Here is a 7,989-nt window from a genome sequence, read left to right as displayed (position 1 = left end):
TGTAGTCCGATAATCATCGGGTGTTTGTTGGAGTCTCAGCAGATACTGGGTATCTACACCTACGTCCAATCTACTTCTCATTAATAATTTGATAACGTAATTAACTCTAATTACAATTATTCTATTACAACGAGATTTCCCACAATCTACTCCGATCGTGCTACTCAAGAAACTACTCCGTTTCTTTAAGCTCTATCTAGTTCTCAAATAGTTATAGGATCAAATATCTTTAAGTTGTTCACTTAAGAACGGGAGAGATCAATTTTCGATCAACTAAGAGAAAGAAGATATTGAGCTATGTCATACTAGAAGAATAAACCATTTTGAGACTTATAAGAAATAAGAAAAATTTGCAACTAAAAGGTTTTAGACACTTGAAAATATTAAGAGCTTTTGCAAATGTTTTCTATCTCTTTCTCAGATTTTAGCAATGTGTGGTGTATTTTTCTCAAGGAGTGAAGCACTCCTTTTATATAGAAAAAGGAGGAGTCTTTTAATAAAAAAAATCAAGTTTGAAAGTCAATCCAAAGACAAGTAATATGTGACAAAAGATTTCAGTTTGAGTTTTCTTACTTGCACCAAAGTGGTTAATCTGAAAAACAAGCTTTTGAAAAGTAAAATTTCCTTTCCTTGCCAAGAGTCACACATGTGACTTGCACAAGAAAGGAAGGTTTTGAAAGTGCTTTCAAAAGATCAATCCTAAAGCATTTAACCAATTTGGGCAAAGTTTACAAGTTACCAACTAAACCAATTACTCAGAATAGTTGGTTAGGAGTCCTCACAAACTTGTTCAACAATTTAAAAGACATCTTTAAAAAGCATGGTTTATCCGTCTAGAACAGCAACAGTGGGCGACACTGTTGCCTTGGCATAGCAAACTCAATATTTTCTATCTCAATTCTAATGACCCAAATTAAATACAAGGCGGTCTTCATCCAACGCTTCAATCGTCTTGAATCAACAAATCGACAATTCCTATTAAGTAAACTTAAGAGAAAACATTAGTAACATTTGGTTTGTCACCATCAACATAATAAGCTCAACAAATTCCCCATTTGATGATGACAAGCCAAATATAATGTGTCTTTCCCCTTTTGATTCCCCCTTAACAAGATAATCAAAATCAACTATTAAGTAAACTTAAGAGAAAACATTAGTAACATTTGGTTTGTCATCATCAACATAATAAGCTCAACAAATTCCCCATTTGATGATGACAAGCCAAATATAATGTGTCTTTCCCCTTTTGATTCCCCCTTAACAAGATAATCAAAATCAACTAGTCATTAAAATTAGTGAGCAATGAGATAAGATCATATTAGAAATTAAAGAGAGTAAACACAAGAATAAAATTACTAATATTAAACACTTATGAACACTAGCAAGAGTATGAACAATACCATCCACACACATTATAGATCCACTTCCCCTTCTTGACATCATCAAGAGAGTGAAGGCAAAAGAAGACGGACACAACAAAGCACCAAGGTTAGGATATAGAGAGTATTTAAACATATGAAGGCAAATCAATCTCACTGTGGATAGAACCTTGCTTGGATTTGCTAGAATCATGGTAGAGGTTGAAGTGGATCAGAAATTCCCTGATAAAATTACGTTTGTGGATGAAATGGGGCAGAATGTCACAGTGTTAGTTGAGTATGACTGGCTACCAATCACCTGTACTAAATGCAAAGGCATTGGACACACTGATAAACAATGTAGGAAGGGATCTGGTTGGGTGAAAAGACCTGGGCAATCTGGACCACAAGGGCCAAAACAGGTCTGGAAAAGAAGGGAGCCTGTGGTTTCAACTGTTTCCTCTACAGAATTTCCTAATCTGCCTCAGAGGGGTGGTGTGGTTTCACAGCCTGGAGTGTCTGGAGTTTTTAACAGGGCGCTGACTGGTAATGGGGCTCTGATTACTCCTACTACTACACCTGTGAACAACTCTCAATGTGCTGTCTTAACTCCTGCCAGAATCCTGACTAGGATTACTAGGCATGAATCTAGGTTTCCTTGGGTTAAGGATGGTGCTTTTGTTGTTAATTTTAATAAGGAAATGGCTACAACTTCCCTATTGGTTGATAAAGGAGGAGGGGGAGAGGCTTCTGCCTCTCATGGATAGAGTTGGTGTTTGGAATGTCAGGGGCCTGAACAGTTTAACTAAACAGAATGATATTAAGTGGTGTCTACATAATGCTAATGTAGACCTGTTTGGGCTCCTTGAGACTAGGGTTAGACCTGGTTCTCTAAATAAGGTTGTTGATAGTTTCTGTGGAGGGTGGTGTTATTGTACTAACCATCAGTGCCATGATGGAGGTAGAATATGGTTATTATGGAAAAAGGAAAAGTTTAATGTTACTGTGTTGGAGATGGCTGCTTAATTCATACATCTTAAGGTTAAAGATGTACTTACTAGCAAGCAGTTCTTTGTTACCTTTGTGTATGGATTTAATAGGATAGAAGATAGGGCTCCTTTATGGCATGACCTTATCACGTTGACTATTACTGATCCGTGGATTGTGTTAGGTGACTTCAATAATGTCCTCAAGGCTGATGAAAAGATTGGCCTGCCTGTTAAGGATGCTGAGACAGTTCCTTTTCAACATGCTATTGATAATTGTGGACTTCAGGATCTAAAGAGTATTGGTTCTTTTTTTACTTGGAATAACAAACAGCCTAGCTCAACTAGGGTATTCAGCAGGATTGATAGGGTGTTAGTTAATGATGAGTGGCTTACTAACTGGCATGATCACTATGCGTATTTTGCACCTGAAGGAGATTATGATCATTGCCCATGTTTTATTCAAAGTAATAATGTTCAAATGAGGAAGAAGAGACCCTTCAAGTTTTATAACATGTGGACTGGAGTTCCTGACTTTAAGGCTATTGTTAAGGAGGGGTGGAGTCATTATATACATGGTTCTCTGATGTACAGGGTGACTAAGAAGCTGAAGCTGATGAAGTCTCAACTTAAAGCACTGAACCATGACTTGTTTTCTGCTGTTGAGAAGAATGCTGATATTGCTCATGAGATCCTGCTAGATTCTTAAAAGAAGCTTCAAGCTGATCCAACTAACAAATTGTAACACCCCGTAATTTCGGACCGTTATTATATTGCGGAAGTAATTTGTTAATCAAGTAAAATTTGATATTAATGTATTTGAAGTAATAATAATTCAAAGAAATATAATTCTATTATATTTTGAAGTAAAGTACTTATTTTGATAGTTTCGAAATGTTTAAAAATAGTGTAAACCGTGTAAAAACCTTTTATTTCGAAATAAGGGCATATCGGGAAAAAAATGACAACTCTTTTGAAAATTGGGCAAACGATTTTGGAAATGGGTCATATGAGTACTCAATCTTCTTGTAATCTCGTGTTTAAGAACTTTGGCCTTGTCGGAATTTGCAATTGACAAGCGGTTCTAATTATCGTCGTAACGAGCCAAAACCGACTAATAAAATTTCCGCCAAATCCCGCTCCCCTTTCTCCCTTTCCGCGGCACACCTCCCTCTCCCTCATTTCCTTCTGATTTTCTTTTCCAACTACATCTCCTTGAACATTCTAACATATTCCAAACCTAAAAACACCATTTTCATCTTAAAACCTAAGATTTCTAAGGTAATTTCATCATAACTTCTTCGTTTCTAGTCCGATTTTCGCAAAATTTATATTTTCGGAATCCTCTCTTCAAGATCTACATCCTAGTATGTTTTAATTTCAGTTTTCTTTATGTCGATTTAAGATGATTTTGGGCATAATTTCGGTTTTAGTGCTTATAATTGTGTTTTTATTGTTTATTTAGGTGAGGATTTAGAAGACGAGTTTGGAGACTCGTATATAGTTGAAGATAGGGGCTAGCTTGCATATTAGGGTTTGGTGTTCAAGGTGCTAATTGCTCATTTTGTTGCTAAAGGTAACATATTTTGAGTTACTCGACGAATTAATGTCACAATCTTGTTTTCTTGTATGATTTGGTGATTTTTATTTGAGTAGTTGATTTCACATAAAAATATGGGTTAAATTCATGTCTTTTGTATGTTTAAGTTCACATATTAATATGGAAATGAAATGGGAATGATTAATTGATGCTTAAAACGGTGTTAAAACGAACAAAAAACGGAGAAACGGAGGATTGGGGGTGGCGGCCCAGCAGGCCCAGCAGGCCCGACAGGCCCGTGCAGGCCCACGGCAGCCCTGGGTTGGCCCAGGTCAGCCCGTTGCTTGTTTTCGCGATTTTTCATGCGTTGTTCGTCGTTTTAGGTTCATTAATGTTATAGTTAGTATAAGTAACATATGGGTAAACTTTTGAAATGAATAATGTTAGTAGTAAATATAATGAGGTTGGAAAAATTATTCTTATATTGGTAGTTTGCACATGTTAGGATAGGTTATGATATGAAATTGTAATGAATAGGCTTAAAATGAGTTTTATAGCGATAATTGTAATGTTTGGATGATTATGCCGAAAACTGAGCCTTAGTCCCTTTGACTGAATCGATGTCAGTCAATTGTGTGATTGGTCAGCCGCAATTTAACCCGTACCTGTCGCAGGGCTGGGGTTGCGGGTAAAAATTCGGTTGGATGAAATTTTGTATGAATTGGATAATCGGCCTTATTCTTGTTTTAGGCCATTTATTATGTTTTTATTTCACAGGTGTTGTTGGTTGATTTGAGTAGTTTCTTATATTGTAGAAACGGCCCTAGATTCCCTGAAACCTTTAATATTGTTAATATTGCTAGAAATGGAATTGGTATTGAATACTTCTTGCAGGTTGTTGTATTTGTCATAGATAGGTCTTTATAGTCTTTGACGAGTGTATGTTCACTGCTTAATAGCCTTTGTGTTCCTGACTTGGTGGGTTTATATCCAAGTTGGGGCATGACCTCGTTACTTATTTTGAGGGTAAGTGGTCAGCTTAAGTACTAGCCAACCCTTTGGTGGACTCCTTAGGGTACTCACTTTGTTTTTTTTAAAAAATTGTGGGTCTTGGGTGCGGTGGTGTGTATCCGCATGTCTAGGTCTGCGCATATTTAGGACTAGGGTTGTGTTGTGTCTTGGCCATGTTTTGATAGAACCTCTGAGCCAAGATACCGGTTCGATTACCTTCCCTACCTCGTGGTATAGACTCGAGTTACAGAGTGACTATTGACGGTGCTAAGAACTTATGCCTGTCTTTGATATATTGCCCTTTCTTGTATGGTGATTTTATGAATTGTAATAGGTGAGATGTAAGCCGGTTACAATTGATAAAGTTTGGATTACTGTTTGTTATATGTTTCACATGATAGCTTAAATTGGTCAGTTTAGTGTTCATAGGTTAAAATACTTGATAATTAAATTATTTATCATGTTGTTTACATGTTACATTAAAAATGACATTTCGTGGCTGGGAGGACTCGAAGTTACTCCCCACTGAATTGTGGCTTTCGTGTTTGTATAAAATGCGATTGACAGGTTGATGATGATTAGATGGGGGCACGGACGAGCTAGTGAGCAAAAGAACCTTGGACCTAGTTTGGTTATATTTTGTAGTAAACCTTTAAACGTTTGGTTGTGTTTATATTTTGAAGGGACATATGTCTCCCTCTTTTATTTTGGTTTGTATCACTATTTTCTCGCGACTTTAGCTATGTTATGTAAATTAGTTTGTTAGTATTTGCAGGTTTTGACACTCTTCTTTTGGAAATGTTTGTGAATGGTTTAGAAAAGTTTTAAAAATTACAGGTTTTATCTAGTTGAACCAATTACAAACATATCCTGTCAGTTTTTCTGTAGAATTTACGTTTTTTTTAACGCTAAAAATGAAGGTGTCACAGTTGGTATCAGAGCCTGTTGCTCCCGACGCACGTTTGTGCACCCCACTTAAAATCACTTGACCTTTAAATAATAAACTTGAGAGATGGGTAGGATGGGTAGATTTAGGATTTTATGTGGTAGTCTGTTTGTGATTGCTAATTGTTAGGTATTAATTAAATTTTCTCTTTTGTAAGATGGCTCCGCCAAGAAGAGTTGATGATGCTATTTTACTAGTTCTTACTCAAATTCTCCAAAACCAACAAAATCAGCAGAATCAACAAGCTCCTCCTCCTCCCCCGCCTCCTGAGGGTACTCCAGGTACCTATACTTGGGTGGCTAACCAATTAACCCGAATCAACACCCCCACTTATGGTGGAGAGATTGATCCAGTTGCTCTTACGGGGTGGTTTCGGGAGTTAGAGAAAAGCTTTACGTTGTATGATGTTAAGAAAGAACATAAAGTGAAGCTGGCATCTCACTTCCTAGTACGAGAAGCAGATCGATGGTGGTCCATGACTAGGCCTACCGTTTCATCCGAACGGGATTTGACGGGAACGTTTCAAGGAATTAGTGGAGGCCCGATTCTATCCGCAAGAACTTAAAAAGAGAAGTTGAAAGGATTCATGGAATTAAAGCAAGGAAGCCTTCTGTTCGGGCCTTCACCGATAAATTCAACGAGTTGGCTCATTATGCTACTAGATTGGTGAAGGATGAAAATGAAAAAGCTTTCTTTTATCTTGAAAAGCTCTCTCCTAAAATCAAAAGCATGGTCCGCCGGGACTCCACCAGCTTTGTTTCAATTTACAATGATGCTTTATGGGTGAGAAATGCTTTGAAAGACATTGAAAATGAAGCTCGTGCAACCAGTTCCAGTCTTGGCAAGAGGCCTTTATATCCATCTTCTAGGCCCTATACTCCTTCACCCAGGTTCACCTCTTCTCCCTCGACCCAAACAAGAGGAGATTTGTTTCTCTTGTGCAAGTTAACCGGGGTGGTCAATCTTGACTTTTAACAACAATAAAGGTGCTAAAGACCGAGTGTGCTATAATCGCAAGAAACCAAAGACATCCTGGTAAATGCTTCGTTGATCCTATCATATGCTTTTCTTGCAACAAACCGGGCCACAAGGCCAATGTTTGCCCGGAGAAGAAGGTGACGGCTCCTACTACTCCTGCTTTGCCCCGGTGAGGCCGAAAGGTCGGATTTTGTCATGAGCCGAGCGAAGCCGAGGCACACCCCGATATCATTCGGTACATTTTCTATTTTTGATGTTCCCTATTTGGTACTATTTGATACGGGTGCCTCTTTATCTTTTATTTCAATGAAACTCTCCGATAAATTATCACTTGAATCATCACATGGAGAAAGCACATCTATATCCTTACCCTCTGGTGATGTCTTTTGCTGTTCTAAAATCTATCCGGAAATCCCTATTTCTATTGCGGGATCTATATTTCTAGCAAATCTTTTCCAATTTCCGCTTGAAGAATTTGATGTCATTTTGGGCATGGATTGGTTACATACTTATCATGCTCGATTTGAATGTCGGGACCGGAAAATAATTCTTACAAGCCCTTCAGGTCACCGTGTGTCTTATCAAATGGTTAAAAAACAAACCGGAGCTAAAATAATTTCTGCTATGAAGTTTGTCAATGCGATGAAAAAGGGTCATCAAGCCTTCTTGTGTATGGTGACTCCTTCAGATTCTTCCTCTCTGCCTCCTAAAGAGAACATTCTGTGGTATGTGAATTTCCGATGTTTTTCGATGAGCTACGGGAATTCCTCCGAAAGGGAAGTTGAATTTACTATTGATCTTATTCCCGGTACCGGCCCTATTGCTAAAGCTCCTTATAGATCGGCACCGTCTCGAAATGAAAGAGTGAAGGCTCATTTGGATGATTTGATTGCCAAAGGTTTTATCCGACCTAGCTCTTCACCTTGGGGTGCTCCTGTTCTCTTTGTAAGAAAGAAGGATGGATCTATGCGGTTATGCATAGATTATCGTGAACTTAACCGGGTTACTATCAAGAATAAATATCCTCTTCCTAGAATTGATGATCTTTTCGACCAACTCCGAGGTGCTTCCACTTTTTCTAAAATTGATCTTCGTTCGAGCTATCATCAAATTCCAGTCCGAGAAGCTGACATTCCTAAAACCGCCTTCAGTACGAGATATGGTCATTTC

The sequence above is a fragment of the Silene latifolia genome, chromosome 10 (genome assembly GCF_048544455.1).
Source record: "Silene latifolia isolate original U9 population chromosome 10, ASM4854445v1, whole genome shotgun sequence".
Classification (NCBI taxonomy): Eukaryota; Viridiplantae; Streptophyta; class Magnoliopsida; order Caryophyllales; family Caryophyllaceae; genus Silene; species Silene latifolia.
This window is presented reverse-complemented; position numbering follows the sequence as displayed.